The sequence below is a fragment of the Manis pentadactyla genome, chromosome 11 (assembly GCF_030020395.1).
Source record: "Manis pentadactyla isolate mManPen7 chromosome 11, mManPen7.hap1, whole genome shotgun sequence".
NCBI classification, from domain to species: Eukaryota; Metazoa; Chordata; class Mammalia; order Pholidota; family Manidae; genus Manis; species Manis pentadactyla.
In genome coordinates, this window is record NC_080029.1 from 55,148,920 (window position 1) to 55,163,295 (window position 14,376).

The 14,376-nt window shown below is 40.4% G+C and overlaps 1 long non-coding RNA gene across 2 annotated transcripts in view; it reads left to right on the top strand.

Annotated features, from left to right (window-relative positions):
* Positions 1-316: 316 nt before the first annotated feature.
* The window catches only part of LOC130679518 (uncharacterized), a 38,419-nt gene continuing 24,359 nt past the window's right edge, over positions 317-14,376 (top strand). Inside the window, exons 1-3 of one of the 2 annotated variants that reach the window (XR_008992502.1) lie at positions 317-409; positions 555-709; positions 2,285-2,828. This is a non-coding gene — a long non-coding RNA (uncharacterized LOC130679518). Of the gene's footprint in view, positions 410-554; positions 710-2,284; positions 2,829-14,376 lie in introns of those variants that run through there. The other variant, XR_008992503.1, reaches the window with a different exon arrangement.

Below are 14,376 nucleotides of genomic sequence, written 5' to 3' on the forward strand. Positions count from 1 at the left end.
AGAAATAAATATTAGATCAAAGTATTTGTGGCAAAGATGATTCTATGATATTGCCCATATTATGTGTGTTAGATATTCTTTATATGTTCCTCCAAATCTACTCTTCTCCTTTCCATCCTGCTCCGTGCCCCTGCCATCTCATGTTCCTTGATTTGACCCATGGGAGGCATCCTCCCTTTGGCAAGAGATCAAAGGGCAGAAGAGAGTGGGTAGGGTTTCTTCTCCTTTTCTGTCCTTTCTAGGTCATTGATTATCAGTGGCAGCTTTCTTCTATTTAAGGCTACCGCTCCTGCCAGGTGGCCCTCTTCTACAGCTGCAGTTTTTCCCTGGATTATGATAACTGCTCCTTCCTTTGCCTTTTCAGCCCTGGGAGTGGGAGTGATCTCCTGTCCTTCTTTCACCACGTTGGGTAATTCTCCATGCTTTGATAGTTTTTCTTAACTCTGGCTAAATCCTTGTAAATAGTCTCTATATTAGTTTCCTGGGGCTGCCATAACAAATTAACACGAATTTGGTATCTTAAAGCATCCAGAAATTCTTTCATACTTTTGAAGGCCAGAGGTCCAAAGCTGAAGATGTCAGCAGAGGTAGTTTCTTCTGGAGAAGACAAGGAAGCATCTATTCCCTGCCTTTCTCTCAGCTCCTGGTGGTGGCCAGAAATTCCTGGTATTCCTTGGCTTGTGGCAGCATCACTCCAGTGTCTGTGTTGGTTTGTGTATGGCCTTCTCTGTGTCTTTTCCTTTTCCGTCTCTTAGAGGACACCTGTAATTGAATTTAGAACCAACTCTAACCTAGGATGATCTTAATTTCATTTGCAAAGACGCTTATTCCAAATAAAGTCACATTCTGAGGTTCTAAGTAGAAATGTTTTTTAGGGGCCACTATTCAATCTGCTTTGGTCTCTTCCTTAAACTCTCCTCACTTAATCTGATTGGACCCCTGACTAATAGAGCTATGGGTTTTAATATATCAAAGCAGGAAAAATTAAAAGATTAAAGTGAGCTATTGATGAAAACAGATATTCAAAATAAAATAATGGCATTTGCTAGACTTACACAACAATAAAAACTAGAAATATATTGTCTAAAAAGAACATTAGCAAAAACTATATTTCTACTCTCTTATAGGAACACTTTTCTTTGGAGTCCCTTTAAGACAATATATTTCTAGCTCCCTTTGGAAATTCTATTTTAGAAAAATAAGACTATTTGGTTTATTTGAAGTCCATTTCCCCAAATTAGAGAGGGCTTAAAAAAAAACACCTCCAATAAAATAGTTTAGTTTTATTCTTTAGCCTATCATATGTGAACTGTTGATTTACAGATAAAGGCCTCACATTCCTGAGTCTGAGATGGATAAACAGAAGACTCTCCCCATCCATGATCTGAGCACGTCAAAAATGTTTAATTGAATTGCACAGTATATTAAAATAACTCTCTAGTAAAGGAAATCAAGGAAGGCCAAGACCCCAATTAGGATGGTATATTTTTCTGCATAGTGGCAGAAAATACCCACAGAATACAAAAGAGCCAGTCATAAGAGCAGAGGATAAACTGCAGCCCTGAACAACCTTTGTCATGGAGAAATGAGGCCAAAAACTTCCTATAGAAAATATAGCAGTAGAAAATCTGTGAGTGATACTCAGAAGAGGAAGTGTAGTTGGAGGAGAGAGGCACAGAATCTGGACCCAAGCAGAGTCAAAACTATTCTTTTGGTCATAGTGGGTTAAGCATTTTCATCAGTTTATATTAAAGCTTTCCCTCCTCCCACTGTATTATATTTAAGAATTTGTGCTCATTAGCGTTACATAAAAATGTGTTAGCATTTTTCAGAGTGTTCATTTTCTAGAGTGTTCAGTCATTGTTGTTGAATCCTTTCTAATTCTTTTCATATTTTCAACTTAAGAACTCCTCCGGGTTTTGTTAAATGTAGATATTGAACACATTCTTCCCATTTGTATAAGTTGGTTCTAGTGAACCAAAGAAATCTGAAGCTGTATAAGATCCAGGCCTCTCAGGAGATTGATCTAATAACTATTTTATAAAAAGCCTGGATATGTTGTGTGATGTCCAAAGACAAGGTTCTATTCTTGTCATTTAGTTGAATACATAGAATGTTTAAATGAGAGGAAGTAATCTCTTTGTTTCTTCATTGTTCTTTGAGGAACCTATGTGAAAATGACATTTCCTTATTATAAAAAACACAAATCTTTTCATATTTCTAAATGCTTTATTTACATTGAACAATCTAGTAGGATTAAAATGTCTTTTTTCTTCCATGACAGAAATGAAAGATTGTGACACTAAATCTATAATTTATGCTTTCATTCAATCAAATAAAAGAAAATAAATATCAGTTCATGAAGTAAACATATCTTGATGAGTAACAGACATAAACATGGTATGAAATAAATTATTTAATAAACAGTTCACAGCTGTGATTTGTTTAATACATTATAGTTGACTCACACTGCCTGTTCAAGTTAATGGCTGAGGATAAACTGTTTTTGTCAGTAAAATTTTATTCAGATTTAGAAAGAATAATGTAGTTTATGACAGATTTAACTACAGCCATCAACTACACACCATCCTGTTGCCTTCAAATTATATATTGCACATGTTTTTAAAATCTTAATATGTCATATAATCAGAAGTGTTTTGTGTTAATATATGGCTTTGTTCATCTGATTGCAGCATTGAAAGAACAGTTTTATGAGAGTCCTATAAAATTCACAGTTTGTTGGAATACTAAAGAGAGTAATCACTATATTTTATAGAATTTTATTCTGAGATGAGTTGGATTTTCTCCAGTGATTATTAGGTGGAGTGACCCTTTCAGATCATTAGCTTACCATTTACTATACATGAGCAAGACTGGCTTCTAGGTCTTGAGTACTGGAAAATTAAAAATACTTCTCAAAATATTTATCATATCACCAAGATTCAAACATTAGAAAGAGAATGTCCAAAGTATATGATGACTGGCTTTTATAAGAACCTAATAATAAATCTCCTGTCCTCTTATTTTCTAGGAGGTCAGCAAACATTTTCTATGAAAGTCCAAGTACAGTATGGCCCTCAAAATAAAAAATATTTTTAGTGGGCCATACTATATTCTTTGTCTGCCTTAACTACTTAATTCTGCTCTTGTACTATGGAAGCAGCATAGAAAGTATGTAAATAAATGGGTATGATTGTGGGTCAATAAACTTTATTTACAAAACAAGTGGCAGTGTTGATTTGGCCGGCAGGTTGTAGCTTGCCTACCCAACCCCTTATTCTAAATGTTTTTGGTTAGCTGGATTTTTCTTGATGACAGCAGTAAGGGAAAGGATCAAGCCATCAGGGTGTTCCAGTTTTCTTCATATTTTTTTTTTTAGCCAATACCCAAAGCCATCAGAAGAGGAGAATGAAATTTACCTGTCAGTCGCAGGATTTCCAACTATGTGGTATTAGCAATATGAAACATTTACTCTAACTGGTGAAGTCAGTAAAAGAAATAACAGGTTTGAATCTGCATCATTTAAGAATCCCCAGCATGATGGCTCATTAAATTTTACACAATCATCTAATAACCAACCCCTCTGATATCATACTGTCTCTTAAATAATTCCAAATTTCTTTCCAGATATTTTCTGCAGGTTGAGCTGGCTAAAACTCATGCAGTTGTATCCCTGATTACTGTTTCTTTCATTTGCATGAATATTTTCTAATTATAATAACATGGGTGAGGGGACTCTGTTTCCTGACTTGTAATTTAACAGTCCTTGTCCATTCAAATCTTTGTGGAGAACTTCACCCCACTGAATTCCACTATCACCTTATCTGCACATGAGTGTGGCTGGGTCTTCTTCCCCATCTCAGTTATCTTCACAGTCATTTAAGTTTTTCTTATTTTACTGACCAGTGTGTTTTAAATACTCTCTCCTCTTTTTCTGTAATCCCATATGAGTAACATATTTATGTTGTATATTTTTTTTATTTAATGAATTTATTTCCTCAATTTATGAGAACTTACCAACCAAAGGTGATCTTGTAGTTGCTGGCAGCCACATTTCTCTACCTCTGAGGTCTGATAAGATGCTTACTACCAGCAAATATATATTTTTCAGCACTATCAAAGGACTCCATCAATATAAAACATGGGAAGAGGACAGAGTTTGTTGGCTTGCTCTCTGTGAACTGTCTCACTGAGTCGGAGTTCAATCATGGGGTCTTGCTTTTCAACTGCTTTTTGTCATTTTTTTATAGACACCAATTTCTATTTATATAACATCCCTGAAATTGGTGGTATTTGGGGAGACAGTATGGACCATGTAAGCATATGAAAAATAAAAATGTCAGAGGTTTTTCAGATAATTTATTCATTCAACAAATAGTTATGATAGGTTGGCCATATAATTTATTGTGCAACTCATGACCCTACCCCACTCCTTTTTTCTGAAAATAGATAAAATGGAAAATGGGAAGAGACAAAAAGGTGGTCATTATATTTAATGAGTGCTTCCCGTGTCTTTTCTAGACACCACAGATACAGCAGTGACCAAAACAGCCAAAGTCCCTGCCCTGGAGGAATTTTCATTTGTAGTAAAGAGAGACAGACAATAAATAAGCAATATAAAAGTTAACCTTTAAAAACAAATTTTCCTGCTTATATTAATTAAATGTATTTACTATAAAAAAACTAAATTCGTAGACTTTCTTTGTTGTGTTCTTCTTTTATATATTAATATAATGGTGGTTAAGAAAAGTTAACTCCTGGTGGTGAAGGAAGTCTACAACCAGACTTCCTAGGTCTGAGTCCTGCCTTTCCCAGTTGGAATACTAATAAGGAGATTAAATGAGTTAATACATGGAAAGGACAACAGTGCTCGGCACCTAGTAAAAGCTTAGTAAGTAATATGTTACTTGTGTTATTATTTGACAAGGGTACAATATTGATGATCCTGAAAATAAGATTGTTTTCACTGTTCAACTGCAAAATTATTACCTCAGAGTAGAGATATACAAATTGTCTCAAAAACAAAGCATAGTTTTCCAGGGCAAAGGCTATAACTTTCTGCATGGCTTAATATAGCTAAAAAGTTACTGTCAGACAGATGTGGGTTTTGTTAACCATGGAGGCAAAGAAAGAGAGCTACCAGGTAAATATTGGTATTATCTATCCAAACACTCCCAGGAGTAAGGAAGTTTTGGATAAAGTGAAGGTTCCTGTAGCCAGGATTCTCACCTGGCCCTCATCGGCTAGCTCAGTACACATGTGTGGGCAATACACTGTGAGTGACTGTATATAAAGAGCTCCCACCCAGTGCTTTGGGCAATGCTGTGGCACAGCTGCAAGTCTGCAGGAGAGCAGAGACAAGAGTGGAGCGGTGGCAGCACTGAGGATAGAGACTGAGATGGCTGCAGGGGTAGAGAGGCCCAGCGGCAGAGCCCAGCTTGCTGCATGCAGACTTGCTCTGAGTGGACGGGATTCTAGTGGTTGACCTGCCACCATGGGAATAAAGTTGGGTACAAACCCTTTCACCCCAAGAACATTCTACTGTCATTTTTTGGTCTCATTGAATCCATGGTGAACTTGCCCTGGGCTGAAACCCATTGGCAAAACAGAAGTTTAGTCTGATAATTTCGCCCAGTGTTCCCCTCTGTTTTGGTAGGGGTCCCCAGTAAAGGTCCCATAGAGTTTTATGCCTGAAGAGAAAAATCCTTTAACAAAAATTTTGTTGTTGGATATAAGATAATCCTCTAAGTAGGCCAAGATTATACTGAGAGCTTGGTGGTTTAACTTCCTCAGAGAAGTTTGACTACATTCTTTAAAGGAATTGCTTTTTTTTTGGTGGGAGAGGACACAGTCTTTTATTTTATGGCCAGCTTGGACTGTAGGTTCAATCATGTGAACTTGCCATTTTTGTAGGTCAAATGGTCCAATATTGGCCATATCATATGAAAAATCAGGGCAGGCAAATTAAAGTACCTTGTTGTGCTCAATATGTTTCAGCTGCCTGCCTCAGCTTGGCTGGCCTCATCAGTCAGCGAGAGAACTCAGCCAGCCTGCCAAGTGCAAAGGCTATGTCTATTCAAGGCAACTGAAGGCAATGAATAGGACATATTCTGCCTTGGTGGTCTCCTGGCAGCATGCTCAGAGTGGTTCATGAAAGTGCTGCTACCGCTCTTGCCAGACACAAAAGGACTCAGCTTCCTCAAGGACTGGTGGGCCACAGGGATAAATCCACTCTGCAGACTCAGCCGTCTGCGTACCAGACCCTTTCAGTAGTGATGACATACTATAACCCTTATCTCTCCTCTCCAGCAAGGCATCTTTGTCTTTCCTACTGTGTCTTGGGAGGCTGCATGAAAGCCTCTTTGCTGTATCCACATTCAGTAAGTCTGTGCCTTGTCTGCAGGCCCCCTCATCTAGGGGACAGAAACCCTTCCAGTTTCCCCTCTCAGTCACACTGTGACACAGCATGGCCATTTCTGGCTTAGAGATAAAGGAAAGGAGCTATAGCTGAGTCTTCTGGTCGTATTGGAAAGATCATCCCTGTAGTAACAGTCTTGCATCAGGCAGTTTTCCTCTAATACCATTAAACATTTTATTAATTGAATTCCCCCTTCACATTCCAGGCTCATCCAATAGCCTTCTGCTTATCCTCTAGCTTCTCATGTAGGTATGCTTTGTCTCATGGACTTACAAGTATTCTGGTTTCTGTGACATATATTTCGTATTGTGAATTTGTAAATTTGAACTCAGATTTGTATCATAGTCTTTCAAATTCAGTTCATGTGAATTTCTGCTTGTATAGGATACCTCTGTTTACAGTGTGCCAGCACAATCTTATTTCTAATCCTCCAAGAAAAGGAGCCAAAACAAATTCACCAAAGTAAGAAAAAAAGTCCTGTGAGGTCTTTTAAAAGTTAACCAGATTTGCCTTTTCTGGTCAGACAACAAATACTTCATATCCTATGTGGCTGACCACAAGTAAATGCTTCTTTTTGCTTAGTTCTAAATTTTTACATGCACTGCTCTCCCCCTACTCCCTCCCCCCCAACCCCCACCTAAGAAAAAAAAACCCTTAATGAAAACATTTTGTAGGATTTTCTGCCTAGTTGTAGGAAATTTCTAACCTGGAAATTTTTAGACTATTATATATTTTTACAAAAAACAAAATAATACATAGCTGTACAATAAACCAATTACAGAGACATACCCAAATATCTTTTTATTATTGTAGAATACTACCAGTGTGGTTGAATATTCAGGATGTTTATATATTTTTCTATTAAAATATCTCTATGATAAACTGTTAACACTTTCTTGTGTACATGTATTATTTTTCCCTTAGTGTAAATTCCTAATTGTGAAATTCATGAGTTAATATGTGCAGTCATTTTAGGCTCTTAATATATGTCTCCATTTTTTAAATGACAGTATTAATTTATATACTCGCCAACTTTGAAAGAGACTTCATTTTGCTGCACATCAACATTGGTTTTATTCATACTTTTGAATCTTTGCCATTGTTATAGGTGAAACATACTGTTGCATCTTTATAAGTAGCTTTTTTATTCCTAGACTGATTTTTTTCAAATGCTTTTGTCAATCTTCATTAAAAAAGAAAATTCCATCACATGATTGGTATCTGTGCAGCAGGTAGGAAGAGAGCCTAGGGGCATGAGGCTTGGAGATGCTGCTTATTTGCTTTCTTCTTGAGTAGTCATGGACCTGTGGACTGTAGCTGTTCAGTGACGGACTTCCATGACTGAAAGAGCAAACCTGTTTCCACCAGAGCTTTTACTGTAGAAACGGATGCCTTTTCACATAGTGCTAGAGGCTATGTCATATTATAGGCTACAAAGGGAGCTGCTCAATTTTGTATACATTAAATGTACTTTCTAACAGTCAATTCAAACAATTTAGACACACGCTTTTTTGAGGTTTGCATTTGAAGCAGAAAACCTAACAGTGACATTTATTGCATTATCCTAAAGCAAACATTCTTCTAGAATCAATTAAACTTAGTACACTTGAAAAGCAGATTTTTGCCAATACACAATTTAAAGCATCACTCCAAAATAATTTTTTTACCATTGTTGGGTCTACAAAAATGGCCTCCTGAAGGTAATCACCTGGAAAACATTTATTGCTGGAGAAATCAACCCTTTAAAAGGTATTTTCTAGGGTCACCCTTGGACTCTCTTGTCTCTGCTTCTTTTAATATCTGAAGAAAACCTGAAGCATGCCTCTCTAAATATCAAAACCCTTAGCCTAAACCAGTGCTCTTTTCATTCTCAATCCTTTTCCTTGGGGAAGCATAGGTGGAAAGGTCACCTCTCTTTAGATTGGCTGCTCTGACTGAGAAATAAGGTCTTCCCTAGATGCCATAATTTATTGTTCATTTATTTCCTGTCATAATTGTGTTGTGTATCTTTCCTTGAACTCTTGATAATCTAATTGGCATCTTTTTCAACTGACCTGTGGTTCTTACTGTCTTGCCTGAGTATTTCAGCCCCAGGCAAGTTCACTATGGATTTGGTGAGTCTGAGAAATGACAATGGAATGTTCTACGGTAAGACAGTTTATACTCAGCTTTATTCTCACAGTGGTGTATTGAGCACTAGAATCACAGCTGCATCAGCAGTCTGCAGGTCTGTAATCCACCTCATCTCTGCCTCTACTCCTGGCTCTCCCTTGCTCTTCTCCAGGCTCTGCCCTGCTCTAAGCTCTGCACTCAGCTCCAGGCTATGCCTTCACCTCCAGCCTCTCCTCTGCCCCAAGCACTGGGCTACAAGTCCACAACAGATGGTGGGACTATGGAGGTAGCCCTGTGAAAGGACAATGGAAGTCCATTGTCATCCTTCCCATGTGACGGCAAATAGTTCCTGACTGTTCTGTCTATGTGTAATGTGTGTTAGCGAAATCTACAACAACATGATATATTCTTAGTTCATGACTACGGGTATCCATGAGGTCAGCAATAGAGGGGATATGACTTTACCCAGTTCTCTGTAATCCATGGTCATACTCCAGGAACTGTCTGACTCTTTTACTGACCACACTGGGGAATTGAAAGGACTATGGGTGGTCTTAATAATACCCACCTCCTCCAGTCCATCCAAGTTCTTTGTGCCCTCCAGATAGTTTCTTTTGTTCGGCATTGGTCACCCACCAAGGCACAGGCAAAACTATGGGTGGGTGCTTAGCGTGTCTCCTCAGAACGGCCTTCACCACCCGTACTCTCAGTCTGAACTCACCTGCAGTGGTCTGCAACTGTAGGCCCTGCAGGATATCTATCCCCCAAATATATTCAGGGATGGGAGAGATATACACGGTATACTCCTTTGGGGGTAGACACCCTATTCCCATGAGATTTGGATTTCTTTCAGTCTGCTAGCATTACCCCCGTATCCATATATATTAGTAGGGGTCCTGGGAAACTGCTCAGGGTTGCTGTAAATCAGTGAACATTCGGCTCGTGTATCAACTACAGCCAGGACATGTACATTCACTGGGAACCAATGGATAGATATTTCAACATGTGGCCTCTGGTTCTACTCCTTCCCAGGCCCTCAGGGTGGGTACCTTGACCCTCCCCTTAGTCAAACCATATCCCCCAATCATCTTCCCATGTGGGTTCACGTGAGGTAGGCTCACTCTCCAGCAGGAACTCTTGCAGACACACAGGCCAGACTTGTGGCTCTGTCTCTGGCTTCTGCTTATTGGTCCTCAGCTGCCAGAAATGCTGCTTCAGTTTCAATTGTTGCTACAGCTCCAGTGAGATTCTATTTACTTCCCATCTAATTTCTCTCTGTCTGCTCCTGTGTCTATTAAATCAACCCATATCTGGGTCCTCCTAACCTTCACAGAGCCCTTTAAATTCTTCCTCTGAGTAGCAGACCATATTTCCTTCCATGCTCTCATTGCTTCAGCATCTCCCGAGTGTTCTACCATAAGGTAACCTGCCTTATGGACTGCCCTAAGTGAGGGGCAAGAATGGCCACTAGGGGCCCAAAGAGGGATGGGGGAGCTGTTTGAAGTACCACATTTCTCACCCATGCAGTAAAAGGCTCATCATCTGGGCCATAATTCTCTGGACTACAAATAGCATTTCACATTTTTCATGCCTTACTCTCACAACACCTGTTGGAGCTCAGCATATGTCTGCCATCTACCAGAGGAAAATGGCAAATCACTGTCAGTGGGCTATACAGCATGAAGTTGGACCATAAGCCAATTGAGAAGGGAGTAATTTTCTGGGGTCTGATACACATTTTGTAATTGCTATCTCAAGGCAGGATGAGCTGTCAGGGAATCCAGCTTCCCCATCTCTGACCCAAACAGAACAATTCCATCCCCCACTATATCCCCAAGATGCAGGAGCCAAGCTGATATCAACTCCAAGAGAGTCTGCCAAAATGGGGAGCCCAAATCCACCAGCTCAGCCTGAGTACAGGGGTGAAGCATAGAATGCTCCATGACTTAGGGAGGGGGCTGCACATCTCCCAGAGGAACTCTCAGTTGCTGTGTCTTTATTTTCTTGACTACATCTGGATGTGCTTTTAATAGAGGAGGAGTAGGTGCCTCCAGCACCACCCCTTCATCCTTCCCCAGTTCCTCCATTTCCAGAGCTGATGGCACCTTTCTCTTCACTCTCCCAAGTGCCTCCTCTGCTACATGCTTTACCTTTTCTACAGTGTATCACAGCAACACTAGCTCATTCTTCAGCAGCTCTCTTACCTTCACCTCAATACCTTGCAGCTGGCTTTCTCATGCTGCCTCCTCCTATGCTTCCCTCAGCGGTACATCCTTTTCCTCCATGGCCTTTGCCGCTTCCACAGGGCCTCACAGCGACACTATTTCATTTTCAACAAATGTTTTACTTCCTCTACAGCACCACGCAGCTCACGTATTCATGCTGCCTCCTCCTGTATCAATGCCATTTCATTCTTCAAAAAAATCCACAACATTTTGTAGCTCACATTCTCATGCTGCCATCTCTTGTTTCTCTTGCAGGAGCACATTCCTCTTCTGTAGTTTTTAATGCTGTGAGAAACAGCCATCAATAGTTCCCACCACCTTGAGGGCACTGTTTCTCAAAGGACCTCCTTATTATGCTGAGAGCCAACTCTACTGCCTCGGGCATTACCTCCACCTACCTCCAGTCCTTGGGTGTGACCCAGTCCTCTAGGGCGCAAGCCACCTCAGAGCACATAGCCACTGGGGGCACTCAAACGTCTTCACATCCATAGGAGAAGCCCACTGAAGCACCCCTCCCAAGAGGGCAGCCTGTTCTGTTCTTTGGTCTACAGCAAATCCTGCTGACTATGCCAATTGTTATGCCTGAGGTTTTCAGCCCTGGGTAAATTTGCTATGGATTCAGTGAGACTGAGAAATGACAATGGAACTTTCTTGGGGTAAAAGGGCTTATACCCAGTTTATTCTCATGGCGGTAGGTCAAGCACTAGAATCACGTCTCCGTCCAGCTGTCTGCAGGTGCATAATCCACCTTCATTTCTTCCTCTACCCAGAGCACTGGGCATAGCTTTTTTATATAGTGATTCAGTCAATAATAGCTATTGCCTACGTATGTGAAAGCATTAGCCTAGCAGTAGGCCAGTTACATCATCAAGTAGTTTAGGGTCAGGTGAGGATCCTGGCCATAGGAACTTCCATTTTCCCCACACTTACCTGGTTACCTGTTGGAATCTTTTTTTTTTAATTGAATTATAGACATATAATCTTATATTGGTTTTAAGTATACAACACAGTGGTTCAACAGCTAACCATATGTCTTGCCAATGAGTTTGAGCCCCGGGCAAGTTCGCTATGGATTCAATGTGACCAAAGAAATTGACAGAAAAACATTCTTGAGGTGAAAGGGTTATACCCAACTTTATTTCCAGGTGGCAGGTCAGTCTCTGCAATCCACTCAGAGCGAGTCTGCATGCAGCAAGCCAGTCTCTGCCTCTGGGCCCATCTATCTTCACAGCCATCCTCTGGGCCTCTCTGCCTGCACAGCCATCCCACACAGCTGTCCTCTGGGCCTCTCTGCACAGCTGTCCCACACAGCCATCCTCTGGGCCTCTATCCTCAGTGCTGCTACCACTCCAACCTCTGCTCTGCTCTCCTGAAGCCTTGCAGCTGTGCCACTGTGTCATGCCCAGAGCACTGGCAGAGCTCTTTATATAGAGTCAACAGCAATGTATTGCCCACAGATGTGCAGTGAGCTAGTCAACCAGGGCCAGATGAAATTCCTGGCCACAGGAGCTCTCATTTTAACCACACCATATTATTCAATCCTCACGTCCACTAGTGCAGTTACTATCTATCAACACAGGAAGGTGTTAAAGATATTTTAAAATGCTGTGAATGATTATTTTTCAAAACTGCACATGTACTTGTGAATACACAATGTCTTAAAAAACATAAACTATATTATACATTCAGAATAGTGCTATGTTGATCTTTAATTTTTTTTCCTGTCCCATTATCCCAGTGCTCTAAATATTTATCATTTTTGAAATTTCTGAATTCCATATTGGGTTCCATACTCTCAGCACTAACCACTACTTACTCATTGAGGAAATATTAATTATGAATCCTCCATCTTGTCTCCTTTCCATCCCAAAATGCATTTATGTTTCACACATCTCTGCTTTACCACTAGAGGCGCATTCTTTCTCCTTTCAAGCTTTATTCCAATAAATATTTTCTCTTTCTTATAAAGTTAGCGTGGGGAAAATGGAAGTTCCTATGGCTAGTATCCTCACCTGACCCTAAACTACTTGATGATGTAATTGGCCTACTACTAGGCTAATGCTTCCACACCTGTAGGCAATAAGCTATTATTGACTAAGTCACTATATAAAGAGCTCTACCCAGTACTGTGGGTGGAAGCAGAGATGGAGGAGGATTACAGACCTGCAGACTGTTGGATGCAGATGTGATTCTAATGCTTGACCTATTACTGTGAGAATAAAGTGAGTATAAGTCCTTTAACCCCAAGAATGTTTTCTTGTCATTTCTTGGTCTCATGAAATCAATAATGAACTTGCTCAGAGCTGAAATACTCAAGCAAGACAGTTTCTATTTATTTTTGCAATTTCTTTACCTTTCTAGAAATAAGGCTAAATATGTTCCCTCCTAAAACATTAATTTTACTTTCTTGAAAATACTTTCATTCAACTTTAAGCTCATCTCCTTTTATCTTATCATTAAAGTTCTTGACAGAGTGTATCCAACTTTTCTGTTTCCATTTCCTCACCGTCAATTTAAACCCTAACCCACTGTAATTTGAAGTTTGATGCTGCTTCATTCCAGAGACAGTTCTTCCCAGAGGCACTGGTGACTTTTTAATCAAATAGTCTATTTTAAGCATTTTCATTCCTTTCCTCTATGTAACACTAGCTAGCCACTCTTATTAAATTTCTCCCATGGTTTCCATGTGTGGATAAAATGAGAGTTCCTGTGGCCAGGATTCTCACCTGCCTGTGGTTGACTAGCTCACTGCACACCGGTGGGCACTGCATGGCTGTTGACTCTATAAAAAGAGCTCCGCCCAGTGCTCTGGGCGCGACATGGTGGTAGGGCTGCAAGGCTGCAGGAGAGCAGAACAGAGGCTGGAGTGGTGGCAGCACCGAGGACAGAGGCCCAGAGGATGGCTGTGCAGAATGACTGTGCAGAGAGGCCTGGAGGACAGCTGTGTGGGACGACTGTGCAGAGAGGCTCAGAGGACAGCTGGACAGACAGAGGGGCCCAGAGGCAGACACTGGCTTGCTGCCTGCAGACTCACTCTGAGTGAACGGGATTTTAGTGACTGACCTGCCACCTGGAAATAAACCTGGGTATAACCCTTTCACCCCAAGAATGTTTTGCTGTCAATTTTCTTTGGTCACACTGAATCCATAGCATACTTGCCCGGGGCTGAAACCCATTGGCAAGACACCATGCTACCAGTGACTCCTGCTTTTCTTTCTTCCTCTCTCTGTAGTTCTCAGGAACCTTCTCAGGCTCCTCTAAATGAGATTACTTCATGAATCTCAGGATTCCAGAATGGCTTCTCTTGTTCTTTCTTTTCTCCTCTCTCTTCTGTACACATACTCACTCCTAGACACTCTTATCCACTCTCCTGGATTCAAATTGCATCTGTTTACTATATATGGTATATATTCTATGGAGGGAGAAATATAATACAAAATACACCGATCAGGCAGTTATAATACCAGATGGTAGGTACATACATATGTGTACTATTCTCAAGATATTATCTGACCTCAGTCATTTCTGTCTTCTCATGAATTTACATGGCTTAAAGTTTGGCTAATTTTAATGTGCAAATTAGAATCAAAAGAGTAAAAGAGATTGCATGTTCCATGAGAG